Below are 27057 nucleotides of genomic sequence, written 5' to 3' on the forward strand. Positions count from 1 at the left end.
GAAAGTAGCCAAATGGGTCAAGTTAAGAAAAATTTCCACTGCTGCACCCCACTGCTTCTACCCCACCCTACTCAGAACCCGCTAGCTCAAGACAGCTCCTAGAATAACCACACCTTCATGCCCACCCCATCTCACCCTAACATATGCTAAGGCCAACGACCTCCGGGTTGCTCCCCTCCCCTCCAGGCTGCTCCCTCACTCCTTCCCCCTCTCCATTCAATCTATCCAATGCCCTTAGAGGTTGATTTTGTTAGCCAGTTAGGTTTGTGCTAATTGCTGTTGCTGAATTGTGCTTCTGTAAAGGGTATTTAAACCCATTGCTTTGGCTACTCGGGGTCCTCAGCTCTTCTGAGCTTGGTGGGCCCTGGCGCGTTGGCTCAATAAAACTCCTTTGCTCTCTGCAGCAACTCTGGACTCTGAGTCTCACTGGGCTTCCAGGAATAGACTCTGACGGTCTGAGACTAGCACCACCAAGGCTGAGGACCTGAGTTTAATCCTGGGACCCACATCATAGAAAGAGAGAATTGATCCCCAGGAACCAAGTCTCCAAAGTTGTCTTCTGTCCTTTATGTGCACATGTCACCCATTGGTGCTTGTGTGTGCACTCACACATCTGTGTACACACAGATCAATAAGTAAATGTAAAAAAAAAAAAAATGTTGTAAAATATGACCATAGGAAGTAAGTGACAACTTCAGCCAATGAGCTTATTATTGCCTTCTTGTGTTGGGGGAAGAGGAGATATATATACATGTTGCGTGGGTGTGTGTGTGCATGCGGACCTATGTGCATGTATGCGCATATGCATGAGGAGGCTAGATTTTAACTCTAAGTGTCTTGCTTGTTGCTTTCCACCTTAGTTTTTGAGATGGGGGTCTCTCATTTAGCCTGGAGCATGCTAATTGGCTAGATTCCATGGTTAGCTCAGAAACCCTCTTGTCTGTGCTCTTCCAGTTCTGGGATTACAGATGGCGGGGGAGGGGTGGGGGCTTCTCTGTGGATGCTGGGCTCACACTTGCATGTCAGGCACTTTACTGGCTGAACCCAAGTCCCTGGTCAGGCTGTTTCTGTATGCCATTTCCTATTCTCTGGCTATAAATGCAACCTGCAATGGGAGGGAGACATTCTGAAACATCTTTGGTCTGGAAGGCTGCCTGACTCACAATTTTTTTGTTGCTGTTGTTCAGTGTACTTTGTTAAATTTAGCTGTTCTCAAGTTTTTACCAGTGTGTGCACATGCAGGTACAAACGCACATGTGCATTGTGTGTAGTGCACGCACATGAGTGAGTGTGTACCCGTGTAGAGGCCAGGACAAGACACTGGGTGTCTCCCTGTATCACCTCCACCCCATTGCTCTGAGCCAGAGGCTCACCATTTCTGCTAGGCTGTATGGTTCAGTGAGGTCTGCCTGTCTTTGCCTCTGAATGCTGGAGGAAGAGGCCTTGTGCTGGCAGAGCACACTGAGCCAGCTCCCTGCCTCCTTTTATTTGCTATTTTTGAAACAGGTCTGACCTCAGCTGCTGATCCCTTCAGCGGCTGGGATTACAGGTGTGAGTTACTACAACTGTTTTCCACCCTAACTCTTCTGCTTAACCCACCTCTGAAAGTCATACTGTCTTGGGTGCCCTCCTTCTCCATGTCAAGAAGGGACTTCTGAGAATTCACTGAGGAATATCCAATCCGGGGCTGTCATGTCCTGGTTCATGGACATCCTTCCTCAAATCCTTCCCACAACACAGAGATTCCCAGTCTTGGTTTCTTCATCTTTAGGATCTTTGCCTCTAAGCCTCTTGACTTATCTCACCTTGGCCACCAAGCATGATCTGGCTTGTTACCAAGAAAGCTGTATCATCTACCCATCTAGCCCTCTTGGCAACAATTATTCTGGGATTATAGCACTGGGTAAGTTTCAAAATACTTTTCAACATTTTCTAAGATGTCTAAAATGTAATGAGTAGTAATAATTTTCTTAAATATTTAAATTTATTAATTATTTAATTTAATAGTTATACCATCAATTATCAAATCTAATAAGTAAATTGTTGATTATTTAATTTAATAATTGAGTTATTAATAATTTAATTTAATAATTAAAGTACTAATTTTTAAAACTTTATTGGTTATTAATTTAAATTTATTGTTTAATTTAATAATTAAACCATCAATTATTAAATCTATTATTAAATTGTTGATTATTTAATTTAATAATTGAGCTATTAATCACTTAATTTAGTAATTAAAGTATTAATTCTTTAATTTTATTGATTATTAATTAATATGATTAATTAATTTAATTAAAAATTCTTGAACATTAATATTTAATCTTTAAAGGTAACTGTCACCTATACATAAACCTGTCCCCCACTAGGTAAAGCTTGGAAACAAAGTTCAGATAAGATTACAAGTATATTAATACAGTAATCATAGCCTTAATCATGAAATGCCTCTAAAATGAAATTACTATTGTTATTTTGGAAAGCATGCCAAAATTACAAGCTAATAGAAATCATGTCTGAGTGATCCACATTCTGATATTCCGAGTGTGCAAATCAATTTTATGTCATCTACACTAGGCTGTTTTGCCCAGTTTGGGTCACACATCCTTGTAGATGTTACTGTGATGGTATTTTTTCAGGTGTGATTATCATTTAAAACAACATTTGAAGCTGGGTGGTGCATGCCTTTAATGTCCTCTGAGTTTGAGGCCAGCCTGGTCTACAGAGGAGTTCCAGGACAGCCAGGGCTGCACAGAGAAATCCTGTCTCAAAAAACAAAACAAACAAAAAACCCAGCATTTGAGTGAAAAGATCGGCTTTTACAGTGAACATGGGCCTTGTGTAGCTATTGAAGGTCTTAGAAAAAACTAAGTGCCCCCCACCTCCCCCAGGGAAAATCTCTATTTGTACAAAGCTTAGGAACACAAAAATTCAGCCTCGGGGGCTGGAGAGATGGCTCAGAGGTTAAGAGCACTGGCTGCTCTTCCAAAGGTCCTGAGTTCAATTCCCAGCAACCACATGGTGGTTCACAACCATCTATAAGGAGATTTGGTGCCCTCTTCTGGCATGCAGGCAGAATACTGTATACATAATAAATAAATCTTTTTTAAAAAAATTCAGCCTCAACTTGCCCCTGCTCTCCAGCCTACTATCCTGTCTGGCAGTTGTTGGACATGCAGTGCTTTTCTGTCTGTCTGTCTATCCATCTCAATATCCTGTTTTCTTCAGGGAACAGTGACCAATCCACTCCAGAAGGTCCAGGTGTGCAGACAAACCCCACACTCAACACAGAGGGCTAAGACGTCAACATGGGTAAAGTTGCCTGCCTCCTGCTCCAGACACAGTCTCCTGTTAACTCTGCTTCCTTTTTCTAAAACACGCTTTGAGATCTGCTAACACACACCTTCATTTGTTTGTGTGGTCCTAGGCATGGAACCCGGGCCAACTGGCATACTGTGCAAGCACATCACCCCTTAGCTACTGCCAAGTCGTTCGTTTTTATTTTAGCAAGTGACCCTCAATTTGCGTGTGATGCAGTCCACATCCTGAGCCTTTGCTTCCAGGTTATATGAAGGACAAGCTTTAACATTGCCTGCTTACAATGAATGTGCTGTCAACCTAGGAGAGAGGGCTTTGACGCATCCTGACAGGCTGTGCTAAAGGTGAGGTGAGGCAGAGGCAGGTTCTAGTGAGTACAAAGCTACCTCAACTTGGAGAACAGTTTTGAGAGAGAGAAAGAGATGGAGAAAGAGAAAGAGAGAGAGAGAGAGAGAGAGAGAGAGAGAGAGAGAGAGAGAGAGAGAGAGAGAGAGAGAGAGAGAGAGAGAGAGAGAGAGAGAGAGAGAGAACAATTTAAACCCTCACTTTTGTGAATGTTCAGTGATATACAAATTACCAATGATAATATGAACGCTGCCCCCAGGGTCATGAAGAACCTTAAAACTTAACTTTTCTAAGTCTTAGGGAGAATCTGTCTCCAGGCATTTGGAGATAGAAAATGGTTTCTGCTTTGATTGATTTCTGCTGCGCTGAGGAGAGAAGGCTGGGGTCGGGTGTAGGGGTGGGCGGGGTTAGGGCCAGAGGCCTGGACCCTGCTGTTTCAGGAGCATGAGGTGGGGGCAAGGGGGCCATCTGCTATGATGAGTCTTCCCACACCTGGCCAGTGTGGACTGGTAGAGCCTCTGCTCCCCTCTCTGATGATCCCCAGACACAGTTGTCCATGCCCTGCACGGCACTGCTTCCTTTTGGGGTACCTGTGGTACTTTAAAATGGCTGCCTTGCCTACTGTCTGCAAATATCTGTGCTTCCAGAAGCTTTTGGGCCCTCGAGGAGGGCATTCCTGCCTGCCTATATGGGAAAGGTAAATTCAGCAGCAGCTTCCGGGTGTCCACTTCTCTCATCTCTCTCATCTGTCCTTGCTGCACACGCCTGACTGCAGCCTCCTCCTACCCTGCCGTGTCTTCAGATGTCCAGATGTTGGGTGTCAGCATCTCATCTGGAGACAGACATAGAGATCACTGGTGCCCACCCACGCCCACTTTGTGGCTATCCTTCACCTACCCTCGTTCTCCTCAGGGAAGATCCAGCTTTTTTTTTTTTTTTTTTTTTTTTTTTTTCCTTCTCTCCCAGAAGCACTCACAGATTCTCTGAAGAAGCTGTAACAAGCTGTTTTGTGTCACAGAAAAAACCAAGTCACTTTAAGCTATTTGCTTGCTTTTTTATTTTGCAGGGCTAGAGATTGCCCCCCCCCCCACCCAAGTTCCCAGGCATACTCAGGATGCACTTTATTTCTAATGCGTTGTGTGCGACAGAACTGTCAGGGGACAACTTTCGAGAATCACACCTCTCCTACACTTTGGGTCGCAAGGATAGATGGTGGGTCCACAGGCTTGTGGCAGGTGCCTCTAACCCACTAAGCATCTCATCAGCCCTAAACTTATGTTTTAATCACCTTATTACAACTACCTTTGAGAATTTCTCCTCTCTCTCTCTCTCTCTCTCTCTCTCTCTCTCTCTCTCTCTCTCTCTCTCAGAAAAGCTACTCAAAGCTGTTATAGAAAAGCACTGTTTTATTCTTTATACATGCATGACCAGAAACCATATGGATGAGGGAACGGGTGAGAGACTGACCTGCAGTGATAACCAAGAAGTCATCCTTGGAGCTAGAGGGCTTATTTGGGGATAAGGAACCTAGATCCTAGGATGGAAGTCTGTGCTGTGGACTCCAGGTTGGGACTGTGAAACTGTGAATACGCAGTCAAGACAGCTCCTGTTCCTCCACACCTCCACCCAGTGGCACAGCCTCTGCTCTGAGCTTTTCTAGTCCTTCGCCACTGGGTTCCATAGGGCAGTACCTAGCACCAGGACTCTTTGTCCAGGAAGGATAGTGACAATGCCAGAGTCTGCAGAGGCCATAGAGGGCAAGCAGCAAGGCAGCCCCTAAGGCCAGCTACCAGCAGAAGAAGATGGCTACAACTGCCAGGTCCGTAAGGTTGTCCGCCCACCGAGGCTGTCCAGTGAGAGGTATATACAGCTCAGAGATCTGCAGCAGCCAGGTGCTGAACACCAGCCCCAGCCAGCCCTTGAGGAGCCAGAGTGGGACATTGCTGGGGAGCCAGATCTCCACAGTGAGCACCAGAGCAAGCAAGAAGGCAAGAAATAATAGCAGAAAATACACCCAAATCCCCCAAGGAGTTTTGTTCTCAATGTGGGCTCTCAATACCAGTGCCACCACATAGAAGGCCAGGTCTTCTGCACGTCCCAGCCTCACACTCCAACTCCACAAGTGTGACCGACTCACAATGTCCACCACACCGCTGAGAAGAAAGAACCCAAACATGGTTATATGCTGCCAGGAATCCTTGAAGAGAAATGGCCGCTGAGGGTCCTTCCGCTCTATTACACTCAGATGGTTTGTCCCAGCGGGACAGAAGGATTCACCAACAACGCTAGTGGTGGGGCCAACCACCTCTGCCGTTGCTTCATACGATACCTGCTCCAACAGCGTGTGTCCCCACAGCTTTCATGGGAGCATGGGGTGCTTGAGGACTCTCTGTTCCCGCATCAGGGTTGAGAATGACAGCACTGTGTGGTAGATTGAGTGGACGAGGAAGCCTGTGGCTGGCACCAGCTGTTCTTCAAAGCTTCCCATGGCTTTTGTGTGTGTTGAGTCGGACAGGACCAGAACTGACAGGTGAGACACACCTCCACTAGCTCAGACACCTCTAAGGGATTCTCTGGGCCTCCAGGAGCCTGGCACTGCGACCCGTGTGCAAGAAAGTAGATCTGAGCCACTCCCAGGGTGTGGTTTTCAATCATCTCACAATGCTCCCGACTGAAGTTTACTGGGACTGAGATTTCAGCTGCTGTACCACGCGGCAGGTACTGCAGGTCCAGCTTGCCCCTTCCTCATTAAGCCCCACACCCCAGTCCCTGGGGGAAAAGGGAAGAACTGGGGGGCTTTGGCATAAGAAAAGTGGGCTGACTCTACTACTGACTGCTGGTGCCAGGCACCATATAAATATTCCTTTTATTTAAGTTCCTCCGCAGGGGGAATGGAGAAATGGCTTGGTCGTTAAGAGCTTTTATCTGCTCTTTAAGAGGACTCAAGTTTGGTCCCAACACCTACCTGGGGGCAGTTCAAAACTGCCCATAACTTCAGCTCTGGGGGATTGGCACCCTCTTCTCTTCTTGGGCACTCCCACACAGACACACACCACACACACAGACACAAAGACACACACACACACACACACACACACACACACACACACGATCCCACACATGACCCCCACATACAATAAGTGCATGAGCTGAAAGCCAACTGATCTAATCTGGTATGGTCTGGAGCTCAGAGCTCATTTATCTCAGAGCTTGATTGTCTGATGACGGTGAGATGGAGTCTTCAAGAGATGGCCTCTGACAGCCCTAACAAGGTCAGCCATCCAAATATGTCTCCATCAGTAAATACTGAACTGATCCATTTTCCTCCCTTTCAGAGGACTTTTGGAGTTATTTCTGGGATCCTAATAAAATTCTATTTCTTGATCAGATGCTGGATACACAGGTAATTTGGGGGGGAAACCCGCTGAGCTGTGAGTTTCTCTGTATGGATAACATATATCAATACACACACACACACACACACACACACACACATGTTCCCTTCCACAACCTTATGCACAGGTATGTTGCTCAGCTATTTCTCCTCTCAGTTTTTGTTACAGAATTCTCAGTGTTCTCCCATCCACTCTGGGCCTTATTGCAGAAGTCAAGTGTAGGTATGGTTTGTTTAGTGTTTTCAAAAAAAAAAAAAAAAAGCCAAGGGAAGAGCACAGGCCAATGTGTTGCCACTGGTGAGAAAGATGCAAATAAAACTCTTAGGTTTCTCATTGGCATATACCCAGACAGCAGTTCCATGAGACTGGAATGGCTCTTCTCACAACATCCTCCTCATCAGACATCCAGAGAAACCTGCAAGGAGCCTAATAGCCTCTTGAATCAAGGAAGATGGCTTGTAGGATAGGACGTCAATCTGAGCTCACCCCTGAGCAGCTGGTCCTGAGTCATAGAGAAAGCAGGCTGAGCAAGCCGTGAGGAGCAAGCCAGTGAGCAGCATCCTCCATGGCTAGGACATCAAGCTAGAGCTTACCCCTGAGCAGCTGGTCCTGAGTCATAGAGAAAGCAGGCTGAGCAAGCCGTGAGGAGCAAGCCAGTGAGCAGCATCCTCCACAGCTTCTGCTTCCCGTTCCTGCCATGACTTCCTGCCCTGACTTCTTCCTTCAGTGACCAAGTGTGATGGAGAGCTGTGTGCTGAAACAAACCCTTTCCTGCACAAGTTGCTTTCAGTTAAAGTGTTTTATTTTAGCAATAGAAGCCCTAAGACGTCCTGCCTGGTTACAAGAGCCTTAACATCTACCTACCTAATGCTATGTAGGAAAATGGTCTGTAAAACTCTAGATGAAATTAAGAGTAAACTGAGGGGAAAAAAAAACCAAGTAGTTAGGAGATGGAAGTGGAAAAGATTACACTACAGGATCACGAATGAGCTTCCTAAGGACTCAAAAGTTCAAGTCCCAGCCCTCGGGAGGCAGAGGCAGGTGGATTACCGTGAGTTCGAGGCCAGCCCAGTCTACAGAGTCTAGGACAGACAGCCAAGGGGCTACACAGGGAAACCCTGTCTCGAAAAAACAAAACAAAACAAAACAAAACAACAAAAAAACAAAATAAAAGCTCAACTCCCATGGGGGAAATGATTAACTAATTTAATAAACAGCTACATAAAATGAAGAATGTTTGTCCTATGAAGGACACTGTGGCAAAATCAATTGGCATCAGTGAATGAAGGAAGACACTGCAATACCTAAAGGCAACAAGATGCTGAGGCTACTCTAAACTACACAGAAAGATTCCTGCGGAGCCATAAGGGAAAACTAAGAATGGCCCCCATAGGCTCTTATAATTGGATGCGTGGTCACCAGATGGTGGCCGTACATGAAGGTATGGCCATGGCGTCTCTTCACAGCAACAGAGCAGTAACTAAGACAGTAGCTCAGTAGAAAAATGGGTACAAGCACACATATGGTGACTAACAACAGTTCTCCAGTTCTAGAAGATCCGATGACCTCTTCTGACCACCGCAGACTCTGTACTCATTGTGGTATGCAGACACGCACTCAGATGCGTGCACATAAAATAAATATTTTTTAAAAGAAAAAAAAAAAAAAAAAAAAAAAAAAAGGATGGGCAAGCCAGCCACAGGCAAATAGATGAGAAATCTGAGCTGATAAGCGCATGAAAAGATAATAGAGAATTAAAGCGCTGCAGATAACCCAGCATGTGTGTGTGTTGAAGTGTCTCTGTTTGAAAGGTAAGCTGGAAGGGCTTAGTGTCCGTAGATGTCGGTCTTGCATCACTGAAGGGTGGGCAGCTGTGAAGAGAATTAGAAGGGTGTGGTCCTGTTGGATTTTGGCTGGCCTGGGCTCACATGTGTCGTGTCGGCCTCTGCCTTAGCAATCCTCTCTACAGGAAATCCCCACCCAGCCCATAAGAAAATTACAGAGATGCTCACAGCAAAAGTTTTCTGTAGGGGAAGAATGAAGAACAAACTGATAGGGGCTGGAGAGATGGCTCAGAGGTTAAGAGCACCATCTGCTGTTTCCAAGGTCCTGAGTTCAAGTCCCAGCAACAACATGGTGGCTCATAATGAGATCTGGTGCCCTCTCCTGGTGTGCATGCAGGCAGAACACTGTATACATAATAAATAAATAAATCTTAAAGGCACACGCCTTTAATCCCAGTACTTGGGAGGCAGAGGCAGGGGGATCCATGTGAGTTCGAGGCCAGCCTGGTCTACAAAGTGAGTCCAGACAGCCAAGGCTACACAGAGAAACCCTGACTCGGAAAGGAAAAAACAAAAACAAAACAAAGAAGAACAACCAGATAGTGTCTGTTAGCACAATAAAAGCTACCCTTGGGGCGGGGGGAGTTACTCTTGGAGAAAGGAGAATGCCGAGGCCTATGGATAAAGGAGAATAAGGGGATAAATAAAAATAAGAGAAAGGCCTTGTGCCAATAATGATATATAAATATATAATTTATACAGATTACATCCTGATTGTTACTCCTTTACTTGTATCTTCCTCTTCCCTCTCTCCCTCCCTCCCTTCCTCCCTCCCTCCCTCCTTCCCTCCTCCGCCCTATTTCTCTTCTCTAGACCTCTGACAGAAGGGGACCTCTTCACCTACCATATGACCACAGCCTGTCAAGTCTCACCCAGATAGCCTGCTTCCCCTTCCTCTGTGTGCCGCTGGGCCTCCCCACCAAGGGGAAGTGAGCAAATCGAGGGCACCAGAGTTCACGTCAGAGGCTGTCCCCGCTCTCCCCACAACCGTGGGAGAATCTTAATGACATACAATGTAAGCTTACAGCTCTCCGTACACAGGTAGAGACCCCGTGTGTACAGTTAGACAGAAAGCATGTGCTGGTGTCCGTGTGACCTTGTCAGAACACACCTCTTCCTAGATAGCTTGTGCTGGAGACGCTCACTCACAGAAGAGCCTGTAGAGGTCTGTATCAGTTCCCCACACAGGAACCCTAGCATCATAGCAGAGACGCCTGCTATGTAGATGGACATTCGGGGAGATAGGGCAATGGCCTCTAAGCTGGGCCCAAGGCACAGGCCTGGCGACCTCTAGTGGTTGCTCTTGTGAAGTGAGTGAATTTAAAAAAAAAAAAAAAAAAAAAAGAATCCAAGTTCAAGCAGTAGATGGGGTGTGAGAGAGGCAACTAGACACTTAGAAATAGCTGTCCTGCTGGGCGTGGTGGTGCACGCCTTTAATCCCAGAACTCGGGAGGCAGAGGCAGGAGGATCTCTGTGAGTTTGAGGCCAGCCTGGTCTACAGATGGAGTCCAGGAGAGCCAAGGCTAACCCAGAGAAAGCCTGTCTGGGGCAGGGGAGGGGGAGACACATGGGAGTGTCAGGGGTTAGTTGACAAGGAACAGGGAACAGCAGAAACAAGTAACTGCATGAGGCTGGTTGAAATACATTATGTACCTGAAGGTGTCCCAAGAAGCCCATTGTCATGTGCAATGGACACCTTCTGACAAGGATTTTTTGTCTTGTTTTGTTTTTTGAGACTGCGGCTCTCACAGAGCTCTGGCTGTCCTGGAACTCACTCTGTAGCCCAGGCTGGCCTTGAGCTCACCAGAGTTGGCCTGTCTCTGCCTCCTGAGTGCTGGGATTAAAGGTGTGAGATATCCAGCTACAAGAACACTTTTTAAAGAATGGTAGAAGGATAGGACAGAGAGGGGAACCTTGCTGGGGTGAGGTCACCCGCGAGGTCCAGGGGGGTGGGGGGGGGGAGGAGCAGGGGAGGCAACTCAGAGGCCAAGCTTGTGATCCAGTTTCAGGCTGCCCTGGAGACTGCCCACCCGACCCCTGAACCACCATGACACCACCATGACAAGAGTCACATTTTGCAGGGCCTGCTAGACCCAGGGTGCCAGGAGTGTTTGTCATCCAGCTGAGTGACTCCTTCACCCTGGGCTGTGTCTGCACAGAGGAGCGGGTACTGACTCCAAGTAATACTGGACGTTCTCAAGCCCCATTCCAGGTTGTCTAGTGCCCTCGGGTGTTGGGAGAAAGAAGAAAGATCCTTTCTCAAATTAGTTCTCAAAATGGTACTTCCAAATAGATGGCTGTAAAGCACAGGAGAGAAAACACACACACACACACACACACACACACACACACACACACACACACACCAGAACAACACAACAAAAAACAAACAAGCAAAACGGGGACAAAATGGAGCCCGTGGACTACAGAATCAGATCCCGAGCATCCCAGATTCTATGCTTATGTGATACAGGCTAAATGAAATGATGCTGACTGTGTCCATGGTAACAAAGGCTGCATTTACATTTTTATGTAAGAGTATGGAAATTTTGAAACCAACACTGGAGGTTTTGTTTTTGTTTTTGTGGGGGTCTTTCATTTTGTCTTTGTTTTGCTTTTGAGCCACCTAGATACACAAGTGCGAACAGTGCTGCCGCAGCCAACTAAGAATTCAATAAAAGAGTTAATTAACAATCAGAGGAAGAGACCATGTGGAATGCAGACTTGAGAGGCATAAAGACAGTCAAGCTCGGGATTTGAAGTGATTGACATCTGTCACCCCGTCATTTGGCGCGTCTGGCTCAGCTCCTGTGGATCTGGCCTCCTGGAGCCTCCGGGGTGCATGGGTGAAAGCGTGCGGAGGAGCTTGGAGGGCCCATGCGGAGCCCCAGCAGCCTGGTCCAGTCCCGGAAGCTCCGCCCGAGTCTCTCGGTTCTGCGAAGCGCACCTGTGCCCTCTAGTGGGAGGATTTTGAACTTCTCCTCTGAGGTTGCGCACTGTCCCTGCTATGGGATCTGGGTGGTCTTCAGCTCAGGGGATGTAGCGTGCCAGGGACAGACCTGGAGGAGTGCGCCGTGGGTCAGCCTCGGCGGGCACGCAGAGGTCGCCTCTGTCCTCTCCCCGGTGCTGTCCCTCTCCTCAGTTCTCTCCTTCCACACAGCCAGGCCCTCCGGTTGGCGCGGGCGGAGGCATAGAGGACACTCAGAACTGGAGGTTTAGCTTAGAGATAAAGTGTGTCCTAAGCACTACAAAGCTCTAAGCTCCACACCCACTTCTCTCCCTCTCCCTCTCCCCGCAGCCCCCCCCCCTTCTTCCGTCCCCCTCCCCCACCAACACACACCATAAAGGCATAAATGTGCTTGAAGGTCTTCAATGGCTTCTAGTCCTCTGAGTAGGATCCCACCTTCATTCATTCTTTGGTGCTCCATATAAGTGCAGCTATGATGGCTTTCTTGCTGTTCCTGGGTGGCCCCACACATTCCCTGCTCTCTGGGTTGCCACCGCCCCGCGGAAGGCCTTAGCTTGGTATCTCCTCCAGATGGTTAGCCTTTCTGGGCCAGCCCAGCTGGAGTCAGGGCTTTTGCTTCCCCTAACCACCGTTTCTTTACTTCCAGCATAATGTGTATTACAATCTTTTTTTTTTTCCCCAGATTTATTTATTTTATTTATCGCATATGAGTGCTTTATCTGCAGAAGAGGGTATCAGACTACATTATAGATGGTTGTGAGCCACCATGTGGTTGCTGGGAATTGAACTCAGGACCTCTGGAAGAGCAGGCAGCACTCTTAGCCACTGAGCCATCTCTCCAGCCCTGTGTATTACAACCTTTAAGTATCTTGCATATTTATTTTATTTTTGTTTCAGTTAGTATTTGTTTTTGGGGTTTTTTTTTTTTTTGTTTTTTGTTTGTTTGTTTGTTTGTTTTTAATTTGAGATGAGCTGTCACTCTGTAGTCTAACCTGGTCTTAAACTCTTGATCCTCCTGCCTCAGCGTCCTGAGTGTTGGGAACATGGGTATGCCACCACATCCAGAATTTTTTGTCTTTTAGATTCTGGTCAACATATAAGCCCACCATTCACAAACAAAGGGTTTATTTATTTGTTTGTTGTTTTGTTTTGTTTTGTTTTTGTTTTCCCTCCTCAGTGCAGCCAAGCTTTAAAACAAGGCTGAATGATCCTGGGATGCATTCCTTCCTTCCTGGTAGCTGATATTTATAGGAATAATCTGAGAGCTTCGTGGCTTTAGCAAGATTTGCTATTAGCTACTGGTGATTATTCTGTCATATTTCAGAGTCCTCCCCATATGCTGGCCATAGTGGTGCACGCTTTAATTCCAGTGCCTGGGAGGTGAAGGCAATAGGATCAGGAGTTCAAGACCAGCCTCAGCTACATAAAGAACTTGAGGCTAGCCTGGGCTACATGAGACTATCTCCTAGATTACTTTTATTTTTCTAGTTTCTACTACCCAAACTGGTGTGTTTAAGTTCTCTATTTTATTTGTTGTCAGTCATATGTTTTCAGGAACAATTTTCTCTAGATGCTCAAGAAAGCTGCTACGGAGTCCTACATAATAATGTCTTATAATTATTTTTCCTTCTTTTGTATCTGTCAATATGTTGTTTTTCTAATTTCTAATATTATTTGTGTTTTCTGTCTTTCCATTGTTTTCTAACGGGCTACATACTTACATTACTAAAATTAGCTGCCAGGCAGTGATAGCACACGCCTTTAATCCCAGCACTCGGGAGGCAGAGGCAGGCAGATCTCTGTGTGTTCAAGGCCAGCCTGGTCTACAAAGTGAGTCCAGGACAGCCAAGGCTACACAAAGAAACCCTGTCTCAAAAAGAAAAAAAAAATTGGCATTGGACTGGGCCTGGTGGTGCCAGCCTGTTACTCAAGCTACTTGAGAGGCTGAGCAGAAAACCAAAAGCTGACATCCTGTCTGCCCCAGAAAGCAAGCCAAGCTCAAGGCCAGCCTGAACAGCTTGATGAAACCCCACCTCAAAATAAAAATCTAAAAATAACATAAAGGAAAAAAAAAAAAAAAAAGGATGGGAGATAGAGTTCTTGCCTGTATGTGCAAGGCTTTGGGTTCAACATCCACCACTGCCATGGAACCACCCCATGACCCAGCAAGACTTGGACATTTTAGGTAAACACTCAAACAATCTGAGCTTTGGAGATTCAAAGAGCTATTTGTATCCCAGTGTCCACGTTGGCAACTGTGTGATTAGTATAAGGGAATTCCTTTAGCCATAATGAAGGCAACAGTGTTACGCTCTATAACACTGTGAGCACGTAGTTCACTAAGGGTGCAGGGCAGCCCCCCCCCCACTGTTATGGGGTACCCATCCACTACTTCTGCTAAGTTGGCTTATGAACACACTGCTTCAACAAACCCCAAATTAGAACGACAAAGACAGAAGTCAGACAGTGTGTGTACCATCACCTGACAGCTGGACTCTTCAGAGACCCTTCCTGTAGACACTGTTAAGGAAATCAAACCACAAAGATTGCCTTGTGAGTGCCAAGTAAGTGCGGGAGGCAAGTGTGAAAGATGCCGTGGCAACTCTCACTCCGCACACCAAATATACTTGCCTGCCTATGTGCCTACCTACACACACACACCCCTCTCTGAATGACACACCTACTACCTGCCAGCAGTCCAGGACCCCTCTCTGAACAAAGGGAAATGTTTCCTTTCCTTTTGACCTCAGCAAATTGTTCTCCCCTTATGTCCAGTAAGAGACCAGAAAAGCCAGTCTGTCCTTTCTGGTTTGGGGTACATGCACAATAAGGCAAAAACTGTGTCTCCAAGTGAACTTTTATTTTATTTATTTATTTATTGTTTGTTTTGTTTTTCAAGACAGGGTTTCTCTGTGTAGCCTTGGCTATCCTGGACTTGCTTTGTAGACCAGGCTGGCCTTGAACTCACAGCAATCTGCCTGTCTCTGCCTCCCGAGTTCTGGGATTAAAAGCACGTGCCACCACGCCCAGCCTCCAAGTGAACTTTCAGGGAGAGTCTCCTATTGATCTGTGTCTATGCCTCTGTGTAATTGGGGATATGTGTGGTTAAAAATAGATGCTCTGGGCCAGGCAAGGTGGCGCATGCCTTTAATCCCATCACTTGAGAGGCAGAGGTAAGCAGATCTCTGTGAGTTCGAGGCCAGCCTAGTCTACAAAGCGAGTCCAGGACAGCTAGGGCTACACAGAGAAACCCTGTCTTGAAAAAAACAAAAACAAAAATAGATGCTCTAGCCTGGAGATGGTAGTGCTAGCTAGCTTTAATCCCAGCAGAGGCAGATGGATGTCTGTGAGTTTGAGACCAGTCTAGGCTACGTAGTGAGTTCCAGGACAGCCAGGGTTACATAGTGAGATCCTATTTTAAGTACACACACAAACACACACACACACACACACACACACAGTTCATCTGTGTTCAGCTGATTTAATTCAGCATAATGTTTCAAAGGCAAATCTATGTTATAGTATATATCAAACTTTAATCATTCTTTGGGGGTATGGGCCAAGTCTTTCCATGTTCTTGAATAAACAAAATAAAACCATACCGATTGAAAAGTAGCAAGAATACTTTATTCAAAGCAAAGCAATAGTTTAGGATAGAGGGGAGTACATTTGTCAGGATTGACAACCAGTGTAAAGATGCCCATGGGCTCGGCCACTGCCTGCCTGAAGGAGGGGTTGGTTACCAAGGGCCGTAGCTGAGTGGTTCTCTACTTTGATTGGCAGATTAGGTCATATAATCATTTTCTACTGCTTGTGTTCCTTCCCATAAAGCATCTATCTATCTATCTAGCTAGCTAGCTATTGTTTTTTGAGACAGGGTTTCTCTGTGTAACCATATATTTTTAAAATGTATTCCCGGGGCTGGAAAGATGGCTCAGAGGTTAAGAGCACTATCTGCTCTTCCAGAGGTCCTGAGTTCAATTCCCAGCAACCACATGGTGGCTCACAACCATCCATTATGAGATCTGGTGACCTCCTCTGGCCCACAGGTATATGTGCAGGCAAAACATTGTGTATATAATAAATAAATAAATCTTTTTTAAAAAATAAATAAAATGTATTCCCCTTATGTGGGCATAGGAGAGTACAATTTGGATATAATCTGCTTATGTTGCTGAGTCAAGGGGAAAAGAAACTCTTTCCTTTGTTCAGAGAGAGGTGTGAGCAGCTTGCAGGAGGGTTCTGGGCTGGCGGCAGGTAGTGGGTGTATTGTTCGGGGGCAGGGGGAAGAAGGGAGGTAGGGGACATAGACAGGCAAGTAAACGGTGTTAATTCACTTCATTGCTTTAATTATAAAGTAAGCCATAGGTGGGCATGGTGGGACTTGGAGGAGGAGACAGGAGGACCATGAGGACTCAAGAGTTCGAAACCAACCTAGGTAACAAAGCAGACCTTTAAAGACTAAGCCTCACAATGAATGCATGAAAATCAAGATGGTGTCCTAAATATCAATAAGAAAATTGACAAGAAGACAGAAAAAGAAGGCAGCAGAATCCGAGATGCAAAGGAACCGATGCCTAAACTCCAAGCCACACTCATCGGAGAATTGCGAGCTGAAATCATAGAATAACAGCGGTCCACATGGCTAAAGTAGAAGAAATGGTGCTCGCCGAGAGCTGCTGATGTGGTTTATTGCTTTGGAGAAAGGCTGGGCATCTCCTGGAAGCCCAGAAGCCAGGCGTGCTTCGTAATTCTGCAGCACAGCCCTGTGATGCATCCTGTAGGAACAGCATGCGCACAAGGAGACGCCAACCAGAGAGTCCTTGTTATGAAGGACAAATGGAATATGTGCTAAGTGTCGTCAACAGGACGGTGCAGAGCTCCACGTCTTTGCTTTTGTCTTTGTTTTGACAAGAGTCTCACCATGTAGTTGAGGCTGGTCTCAAATTCTTCATCCTCTGGAGGGGTGGCCATATGCCACCATACCTGGCATGTTAAATACAGTTAATTGACAATATTACACTACTCTGCAACAAAAATGAATTTTGTTCATTACAATCAACATTAAGCAGGACTGGCAAGGGAGCTCAGAGGGTGGAGTCATTTTCTACCAAATCTGATGCCCTCCATGGTGGAGGGTGAAAACCAACTTCCTCTGACCCCCACACGTGCCTTGGCATGCCATACCCCTCCCACATAAAATAAATTCTAGGAAAAAAATAAATAAGCAAAGAATATGTAGCATTGTGTCCCGGACCCTGTTTTAGGTTTCTTTATATATTAATGCATTTACTGAATGAACAGGGCTAGATTTAACAACATGGATAAACCCCCAAAGCACCATTTTGGTCAAACAAGCATAGAAATGCTATCCATACGTTAGCTATGTATATGAAGTAAGGTCATGCTGCTAAAGCTCTATCCTAGCCCAACATGGTGCTCCAAAATCCCAGTAGAAGCAGGAGGATCACTGTGAATTCTGGGCCATCCAGGCCTATATAGTGAGGCTTTGTCTAAAAAAGAAAGAAAATAAAAAAGCAAGAAATCAACCGGGCGTGGTGGCGCATGCCTTTAATCCCAGCACTTGGGAGGCAGAGGCAGGCGGGTTGCTGTGAGTTCGAGGCCAGCCTGGTCTACAAAGCGAGTCCAGGACAGCCAAGGCTACACAGAGAAACCCTGTCTCGAAAAACCAAAAAAAAAAAAATCAAACTGTGTTGTAAACCAGCGGGCATGGCGGTGCACGCCTTTAATCCATGCACTCGGGAGGCAGAGGCAGGCAGATCGCTGTGAGTTCGAGACCAGCCTGGTCTGCATAGCGAGTTCAGGACAGGCAAGACTACACAGAGAAACCCTGTCTCAAAAAACTGGGAAAACCCAACAACAACAGCTGTGTTGTAGCTGCGGGGGGGGGGGGGGGGGGGGGGGGAGGGAGTGGGCTCTATAACCCCACCACGGAGAAGGACCAGGAACTTAAGATCATCATTAGCTACTTAGCAAGTCCATGATTTTCATCTCAAAACTAAAAAACAACTCATATATACCCAAGTAACACCCATTCTATAGTGTTTAGGAATCACTACAGGGCAACAGTAAGGTTACAGAAAGGAGGGTCCCCAAGGCCTTAGTAAGGAAGCTACAGTTGAGTGCTGGCGGGAGGAGGGATTACTCCTTTAGGCCTCAGCCTATGTCTGGATTTTCTCATCACACATTTTTGCCCTTCCTCCCCCCCCTCCACATACACACTAAAGAAAAGCCTCCCACTCTCAGTTTACTTCCTTCCAGGCTTCTATTCTTATTTTTGCATGCCCGGGATCATTCCGTATATATATATATTTATATTCTATTTCTCTCACTCTTAAGTTCACACATATAATTTAAGAGTCTTCGGAATGTTCCTGACAGCACATGCTGTACCAGCACGCATGTTCTGGTCGGTAGTATTCATCCACACCTGCCTCGCTGACTCTCGCTTTTAAAAAATGTATTTTTTTTTTTTTCACTTCACATCCTGATTGCAGCACCCTACCCCACAAGCCTACCATCCTCACTTTTCACCGTGAAGGATAGCTGCCTGTACAAAAAGCCTTGGGCCAAAATTGGCTTCATTTTGATTCGTCTCCGTGAGTAGAATTATAGAATCAAAAGCTATAAGCACCCAGATTCCTTCTCTGGAGCGTTCCACTTTGTCAGGAGCTGTTCTAGTGATGTCCCTTCTGGGAATGCACCGGGGCTTCCCTCTGCAGGCCAGCCAGGTCTGCAGGAAAGAGGCACCTTAAAACTCTCAACTGCTCTACTCTTCGTGAATGGAGATTTATTGAAGGTGTGTCCCCAAATGCTGGTCAGATCTCCGTATGGGAGAATCCTGCCACTGTTGCAGGGAGGAGGACTCACTATCTGGTCCCAGAGAAGCACCTGCAGGCTCTCAGACCTACTGCCTACCCCTTTTCTCATAGGCTACCACCAAGAGGTCACAGGATCTGATTTGTCAAGTTGGCTTGGGATAGGCTTTGGGGCCCCGGGGCTGTTTCACAAACCTTTGGCTTCTCCAAGCTGCACGCAGAGGCCATTTTTCCTTTACCAAGCTTAGTTTGGAACACACACACACACACACACACACACACACACACACACACACACACACAGAGCAGGAGAGGACCCACTGCATCCTTTCCCACAGAGAGACTGGAATTTTGGGGGCAAAAGTGAATTGAGGAAGTCAGGAGGGGAGGGGCAGAGTGGGTGGGCGATGGGACCAGGAGGGAGGTGGGTGAACAGAGAAAAGGAATGTAGTTCTGGGGGTGGGAGGGGGCTGCTGGGGGGGGGCGAGGAGCACTGGGGGCGGGGTACGGGGTGAGGCTGAAGGAAGGGGGGTGCTCCACAAGGTATACCCGGTACACGGTACACGCAGCAGGCTGTGAGAGCGCTGAGACTAAGGAGGAACAGGATGCTGCAGACTTGAGTGAGGGTTGAGTGAGGAGGAGAAGAGGCCTCCACCCCGACCCCATCCTATCCCACCCGACCCCCGCACAGCAGAGGCACCACCAGGAGGGAACTGCTCTACCACAGCATGAGGAAATGCACAGTGCAGAGGAAGATGCCAAGGAGAGGACCTCAAGGGCAGCACCAAACAAGGGGGAGAGTCTAGCCAATTCCCAGGTCCTCCAGGGAAGCCCTCCTAAAGCGTGATATATAAAACGGTTACGTGGTGACCTCATTGTATGTTGTCAGAAAGTATGCAACCATCAATGCTGCCTCCTTGGCCGTTGGTAACCATCTGGGGGCTCTTGCTGTAGGGAGACCATGTCTCCCGGTGCCAACACTCCCTAGTTACTCTTTGTCTGAGGCTGAGGTCCAAGGAGCTTTCCCCGGTCTGTGTTAGCATGTCCATTGGTGTTCTTACTCACGTCTTGTTTAGGCAGCCATGTTGATGGAGTTGAGCCCCGAGATCATATGCATATACGTAACATCATACGGGCAGAACAGGCTGTATTTATATATTTAGTAATATACAAACACACATACCCACACAAATTTAGCAACAATTAAATAAAAGATAGAGAGCAAGAGGAAATGGGACAGGTTGGAGGGAGAAAAGGGAAACGGGAAAACAATGTAATTATATTATAATTTTAGAAATAAAAGTTATTATTAAATATAAATAATAAAAACCAAAAACTGACACTGCAAGAGCACACACCATCATGGGACATCAGCCCCTCTGAGTTGATGATGATGATTATTATTATTATTTTGTTTTTGTTTTTGTTTTTCAAGACAGGGTTTCTCTGTGTAGTCTTGGCTGATCTGGACTCGCTTTTGTAGACCAGGCTGGCCTCAAACTCACAGTGATGGCATGCACCACCAAGCCTGGCTGCTTTCTTTTTTTTTTTTTTTTTTTTTTTTTTTTTGGTTTTGTTTTGTTTTTTGAGACAGAGTTTCCCTGGGTGGCCTTTGTTATCCTGGACTTGCTTTGTAGACCAGGCTGGCCTTGAACTCACAGTGATCCTCCTGCCTCAGCCTCCCAAGTGTTACTGGGCTACTTTTTTAAAAATATAGGCTCAGGGCCTGGAGAGATGGCTCAAAGGTTAAGAGCACTGCCTGCTCTTCCAGAGGTCCTGAGTTCAATTCCCACATGGTGACTCACAACCATACATAATGTGTTCTGATGCCCTCTTCTGGCCTGTAGGTGTACATGCATGCAGAGTACTGTACACACAATAAATAAATAAGTCTTAAAAATAAGTAAAATGAAATGCAGGTTCAGATTGAGGTACGAGGGGTCTGCTTTGCTCCCAAAACAAGCCAGGCCTTGTAAGAGGGTATGTTCAGCTTAGATAGGGGTGTGGGACAATTGTATACGTGGCCTTTGCCCTTTTTAGCTTTTTTATTTTTATTTATTTTATTTCATTTATTTATTTATTTATTTTGGTTTTTCAAGACAGGGTCTTTCTGTGTGGCCTTGGATGTCCCGGACTCGCTTTGTAGACCAGGCTGGCCTCGAACTCACAGCGATCCGCCTGCTTCTGCCTCCCGAGTGCTGGGATTAAAGATGTCTGGCTCCCATTTTAGCTTTTTAAACGTATGTTTCATGTTGTTAACAAGCTTGAGAGGCCACAGCTGGCTCCAGGCAATCCAGCTGCCCCAAACCTTCCCTCCCCATCTCCCCAGTGTGGCCACACTGAATAGATCTCCTTTCTCTACTAATTAATTGGCTTTCTGAGGACAGGTGGCTGAACCTGACTGTCAGAGCTCAGGCTGTGACCCCGAGTTGGGTAACAATATAAACACACAAGCAGGTACACATACACAGAGAGAAAGGGGCCGAGCAAGGCAGAGGCTTTGTGCTCTAGGAGACAGGATTACAAGGCAAGCTTCTTCTTTTCCTTCCTTGTCTCTGTTTTCTTCAACAGATTCACATGTAAGAAAAAAGATTCTCCGAGGCAGGCATGGTGGGGCACGCCTTTAATCCCAGCACTCAGGAGGCAGAGGCAGGCGGACCATTGTGAGTTCGAGGCCAGCCTGGTCTACAAAGCAAGTCCAGGACAGCCAAGGCTACACATAGAGACCCTGTCTTGGAAAAAAAAAAAAAAAAAGGAAAGAAAATGGGGGTCTGGAGAGATGGCTCAGAGGTTAAGAGCGCCGCCTGCTCTTCCAAAGGTCGTGAGTTCAATTCCCAGCAACCACATGGTGGTTCACAACCATCTGTAATATGATATATGATGCCCCCTTCCAGCCTACAGGTGTATTTGCAGGCAGAGCACTGTATACATAATAATAAATAAATCTTAAAAAAAAAAAAAAAAAAAAAGGAAGGAAAAGAAAAATAGAAAAAAAAATTCTCTTGAAGCCACAGATGCTACTTTTTAAAAGATGATCTTGTTTTATGTGTTCTGCCTGTGTGTGCTCATGTGTGACACCTGTATGCCTAGAGATAAAGGGCAGAAGCAGACGGAATCAGATCCCTCGGAACTGGAGTTGGGGTTAGAGATGGTTTTGACCTGTTGTGTGGGTGCTGGGAACCAACCCCTGGCCCAAGACAACAGTGTCCTCAGCAGCTGTGCCATCCCTCTAGCCTCACATGTGACTTTTTTTTTTTTTTTTTTTTTTTGGTTTTTCGAGACAGGGTTTCTCTGTGTAGCCTTGGCTGCCCTGGACTCGCTTTGTAGACCAGGCTGGCCTCGACCTCACAGCGATCCGCCTGCCTCTGCCTCCCGAGTGCTGGGATTAAAGGTGTGCGCCACCACGCCCAGCATTTTTAAAAATTTTTTAAAGACTTATTTATTTTTTATACAGTATTCTGCCCACATGTGTTGCCTGCATGCCAGAAGAGGGCATCAGATCTCATTATAGATGGCTGTGAGCCACCGTGTGGGTGCTGGGAATTAAACTCAGGACCTCCGGAAGAGCAGCCAGTTCACTTAACCTCTGAGCCATCTCTCCAGCCCATGTGCTACTTTACTAAAGATAGAAATCAGTTTTCTGAGCTCCCTCAACTGGAGTTAATGGCCCTGCAACAAGAGGATGGTGGTGATGTCATCATCTTGTGGCTTATGCTTTCTTTATTTTTTTTTTAACTTTTAAAAAAATGTACATTGGTATTTTACCTGCATGTATGTCTGTATGAGGGTGTCAGATCCCCTGGAACTGGAATTACAACACTTGTGAGCTGACATGTAAGTGCTGGGAATTGAACCTGGGTCCTCTGGAAAAGCAGCCAGTGTTCTTAACCACTGAGTCATCTCTTCAGCCCTGGCTAAAGCTTCTTACTGACTCTTCTTTTGGCCCTCTGAGGTAAGTTCACTTATTATCTCCAAATAAACTAAACTTAAAAGCCAAATAAACTTTTTCAAAGCCAAGAGGCAGATCTCTGTGGTTTAGAACTGCAAATACCTGATGGGCGAGCCTAATTTTTTTCTTTCTTTTTTATTTTTCTGGTGTTGGGAACTGAACTCACGGTCTCACAGACACTAAACACAAGTTTTCCTGCTGAGTGACATGACCGACACCCCCATAGAAATGACCTTATTTTGAGGCAGGATCTTACTATGTAGTCAAGGCTGACTCAAACTCCGCATCCTTGATGCTGGGAGTCTCAGCTGTGTCCCATGGCCGGCTCACAGTGCTGCGTTTTGCTGTTTTGTCTCACAGGACTGTTGGTCTCAGCCTCAGCCGGCCACCCTCCAGTCTTGGGGCAGCTTCAGCTTTCAGGCACAGCCTGGACTGATCAAAGCTCCTCTGGTTCAAGGCAGGCCCCGGGGATGCTATGACCTCACTTAGAGCTAGCGGAGCATGTGGAAGAAGTGGTAGCAATGAAAAGAAGGCTTGATAGGGCTGGAGAGATGGCTCAGCAGTTAAAGGCTCTTCCAGAGGTTCTGAGTTCAATTCCCAGCAACCCCATGGTGGCTCACAACTATCTATAATGTCATCTCATGCCTTCTGGTGTGCATGCAGGCAGAGCACTGTATACATAATATTCAATAACTTAAAAAAAGAAAAGAAAAGAAGGCTTGACAATATAAATAAGAAATCTTGAGTGTAGCCAGGGCCAGGGAGATGGTTAATTGGGTAAAGCTGTCATTGCTCATCAGTGAGGACCTGGGGCCGGTGTGGTGGCTCACGCCTTTAATCCCAGCACTTGGGAAGCGGAGGCAGGCAGATCACTGTGAGTTCGAGGCCAGCCTGGTCTACATAACAAGTCCAGAACAGCCAAGGCTAACACAGAGAAACCCTGTCTTGAAAAAGAAAAAAGAATGGGGACCTGACCTCCATCTCCAGAACCTGTGGAAAAGCCAGAGCATGGTGGCACTTGTGATCCCAGGGCTGGGGAGAGAGAAGTAGGTCTTGGGGGCTCCCTGATCTAATCCTGGCCTCATCAGTGAGGACCAGGTCGGCAAGGGATCTTGTCCCCAAACCAAGGTCTGGGAGAGTGCTTACCTAGAGTGTGTAAGGCCCCTACATTCAATCTCCAGCACGAACGTGAAAAAAGTAGGTGGTGTATGAGGAACAAGGACACTGTTGGTGTCCTCTAGCCACCTTGCACATGCACACACACACACACACACACACACACACACACACACACACATTATAGAGAATGGCTTCTAGAATTAACTGGGTGTTTTGAGAGATGGTCTTTTTTTTTTTTTTTCTTGAGATGGTCTTTTTTTTTTTATCCTTGGTGTTTTACATTATTAAACAAGAAAAGTTTTCTTCTGTCTTTGAAAAGATTTAGTTAATCAAATAAATTCCATTTGTTAACTAATAATTGGCTTCTTTATTGCTTTTATTAATCAGAGTCATTTATAGATAACAGAATGCCTAATGAACCTGAAATACACACACACACACACACACACACACACACACACACACATACACACACTGCTGAGTGGCACTTCTACACAAAAGAGAAACGTTGTCTCCTTCTTTATAAGAGGTAGTATTTAATTGTAGTTACTGCTTTTGGATGGTGAAGAATCCACTGGACTCCTAAGAATCCATCCTAAAGAGATTATTTCAGTTGCAGAAGGAAACCGCATTCACAAAGCTGTCTGTTGCATTGTTTACAATGACTTACATGGGAGAAACACCCTAAATATTTATCTGTAGGTTAGTTAGGGCACATTTGCATGTTTAAACAATGGCGTAATTTTTCAGCCATTAGAAATTATCCTCAGTCTCAGGGTAGAGATAGATTTCCTATGCAGGGCACCAAACCCAGAAGTCATTAAGGAAAAGCTGAGAGATTCGACATCATAAATATTAAAAAATCCTAGCCAGGCATGGTAGCCCACATCTTTAATCCCAGCACTCAGGAGGCAGAGGCAGGCGGATCGCTGTGAGTTCGAGTCCAGCCTGGTCTACAAAGAGAGTTCCAGGACAGGCAAGGCTACAAAATAAATAAATAAATAAATCCTTGTCCCCGAAGGAGACCGTAAACAAAGTAAAAATACAAGTGACAAACTGAGATAAAATATTCAAGAGAAACAATATTAAACCATGCATTTTTATTCCATCTATAAATCACACTCTTTCAACTTCCATCTTCCAAGGCTGAGCTCCTTGCCCAGGGAAAGACAGGCAAGTATTGGATGGAATAAGGGCTCCTAGGATAAAGAGTCCTCACTGATTCTTTAACCTTTTCAGCCAGGTAAGAGTCTCAAAAGTCAGCGTTTTTGGAGAAGGAGAGGTTGTTTTTCTGGGAGCTGGCCCTCTGATAAATCTTACCTGGGGTGGACTTGATCAAAAAAGTCTACATACGGGTTTGTGCTAGCAATAAGCAGTTAGGAAGAGCCATCTGTACCTCTGGAGGGAAGAGGTGTTGGCGTGCTTTGGGGGGGCTAGTTTATTGGGTTTCTTATATCTCTACCTCCCTTCTCCACCCCAATCCCTTCCAACACCCCAACACCAGGTCAGAGAGATAGAAGCCTAGTGGGAAGAGGGGGCAGAGAACTTCAGCTACTTCCTGCTGGTTGGGGTCGTTGGGTTCCTTGGAGCAAGTCCAATCTTCCTTTCAGGACGTCTCCAACTTCTTCTCCTCAAACTGCAACAAGAGCAACCAGGAGCACCAGGGGGGATCAGCAACCAGGAGCACCAGGGAGGAGCAGCAACCAGGAGCACCAGGGAGGATCAGCAACCAGGAGCACGGGGGAGGGGCGGGGGAGGGAGCAACAACCAGGAGCACCAGGGAGGAGCAGCAACCAGGAGCACCAGGGAGGAGCAGCAACCAGGAGCACCAGGGGGAGCAGCAACCAGAAGCAGCAGGAGTCAGCAGCAGCTGGCTTCTTCCTTGGAGGCCTCTCAGGTTCTGACATTTCTACCTCTCAGACCCCAGAATTAAATTACCTGCAGTTGGCAAAAATCACGACCCACACGAGGCAAATAATCTGTTGCCATGGACCCCATAACCCACACCTGGGATTAAAACAAAAACATGTTTACATAACATAAATAAGGTTTTTTTTCCCCCCGTTGGTTTTTTGAGACAGGGTTTCTTTTTGTAGCCCTGACTGTCCTGGACTCACTTTGTAGACCGGGCTGGCCTTGAACTCACAGTGATCCACCTGCCTCTGCCCCCTTGAGTGCTTGGATTAAAGATGTGTGCCACGATGCCTCGCAGGATATAACATTTTATATTTTTGCTTGTGAGCCCAGCCTTTAAAGGCTAAGCCACCTCTCCAGCCCAGGATTAACATTTTTAAAAATAGTCAATTTATGAGGCTATACCTGGCATATAAATATCCTAAATATACATTATCAAATATCAGTACCTCAAAATACATAAGGCCAAATTTGACAGAATTGAAGGGGAAAAGAAAAATCGATAAATCCATAGTTATAATCGGAGATTCTATTTAACATCTCTCTTAGTAATTGGTAGACGGAGATAGCCGGAGAGGTGTGTATGTGAACATGACTCGCTGGCGTGTTCAGTGCATTCAGATATACATACATTGCTCACAGGACAGAGCATGTGCTCCAGCACATGCCTCAACCTGTGCAAAGGCTGCTATTACACATCATGTGGTGGTTCGGATGAGGGAGACACATAGGCTAGTGTATGTGGATACTTTCCTCCCCCTACCCCCTATCCACCCACCCCCTATCCCCCCACCCCCACCCTCATCCCCACTCCCACCCCCACCCCACCCCCCAACTTCCATTGGTGAACCTGTTTGGGACTTTGTTGGGGGAAGTGTATTACTCAGGGTGGCCTTTGAGAATTCAAAAGAATCTTTGTTCTGGATGTGAGCGTGCTGCTGTTACACAGAAAAACCTTGTCTCAGAAACAGAACAAAACAAAACAAAAAGACTACTGCTTAGCACTCTCTGCCCCTGGGTTGTGCCTCAAAATCTAAGCTCTCAGCTCCCAGCTCCAGAGCTATGTCTGTGTGCTGCCGTCTCCCCACCATGGTGGTCATAGACTCTAACCCTCTGAAACCATAGACCCCAAATATTCACTTTCTTTTATAAGTTGCCTTGGTCATGGTGTTTTATCACAGCAGTAGAAAAGTAAGCAAGAGAGAAGTTGGTACCAGGGAGTGGGATATAACAGATCTGACCGTGATATATTTGGTAGTAATGTGAAAAGCTTTGGGATTTGGGATTAGGGGCCTAATGGGCCCTCCCAGTAGGATTGGAATTCAGTAGTGCTGAGAGCAGTGTGGACGATAGAGACTCAGTTCAAGAG

General features: G+C 46.3%; 1 pseudogene; it reads right to left on the reverse strand.

Annotated features, from left to right (window-relative positions):
• Positions 1-5254: 5254 nt before the first annotated feature.
• Positions 5255-6148, reverse strand: LOC127193237 (transmembrane epididymal protein 1-like; annotated as a pseudogene).
• Positions 6149-27057: the final 20909 nt, after the last annotated feature.

The sequence above is a fragment of the Acomys russatus genome, chromosome 8, assembly GCF_903995435.1.
Source record: "Acomys russatus chromosome 8, mAcoRus1.1, whole genome shotgun sequence".
NCBI lineage: Eukaryota > Metazoa > Chordata > Mammalia > Rodentia > Muridae > Acomys > Acomys russatus.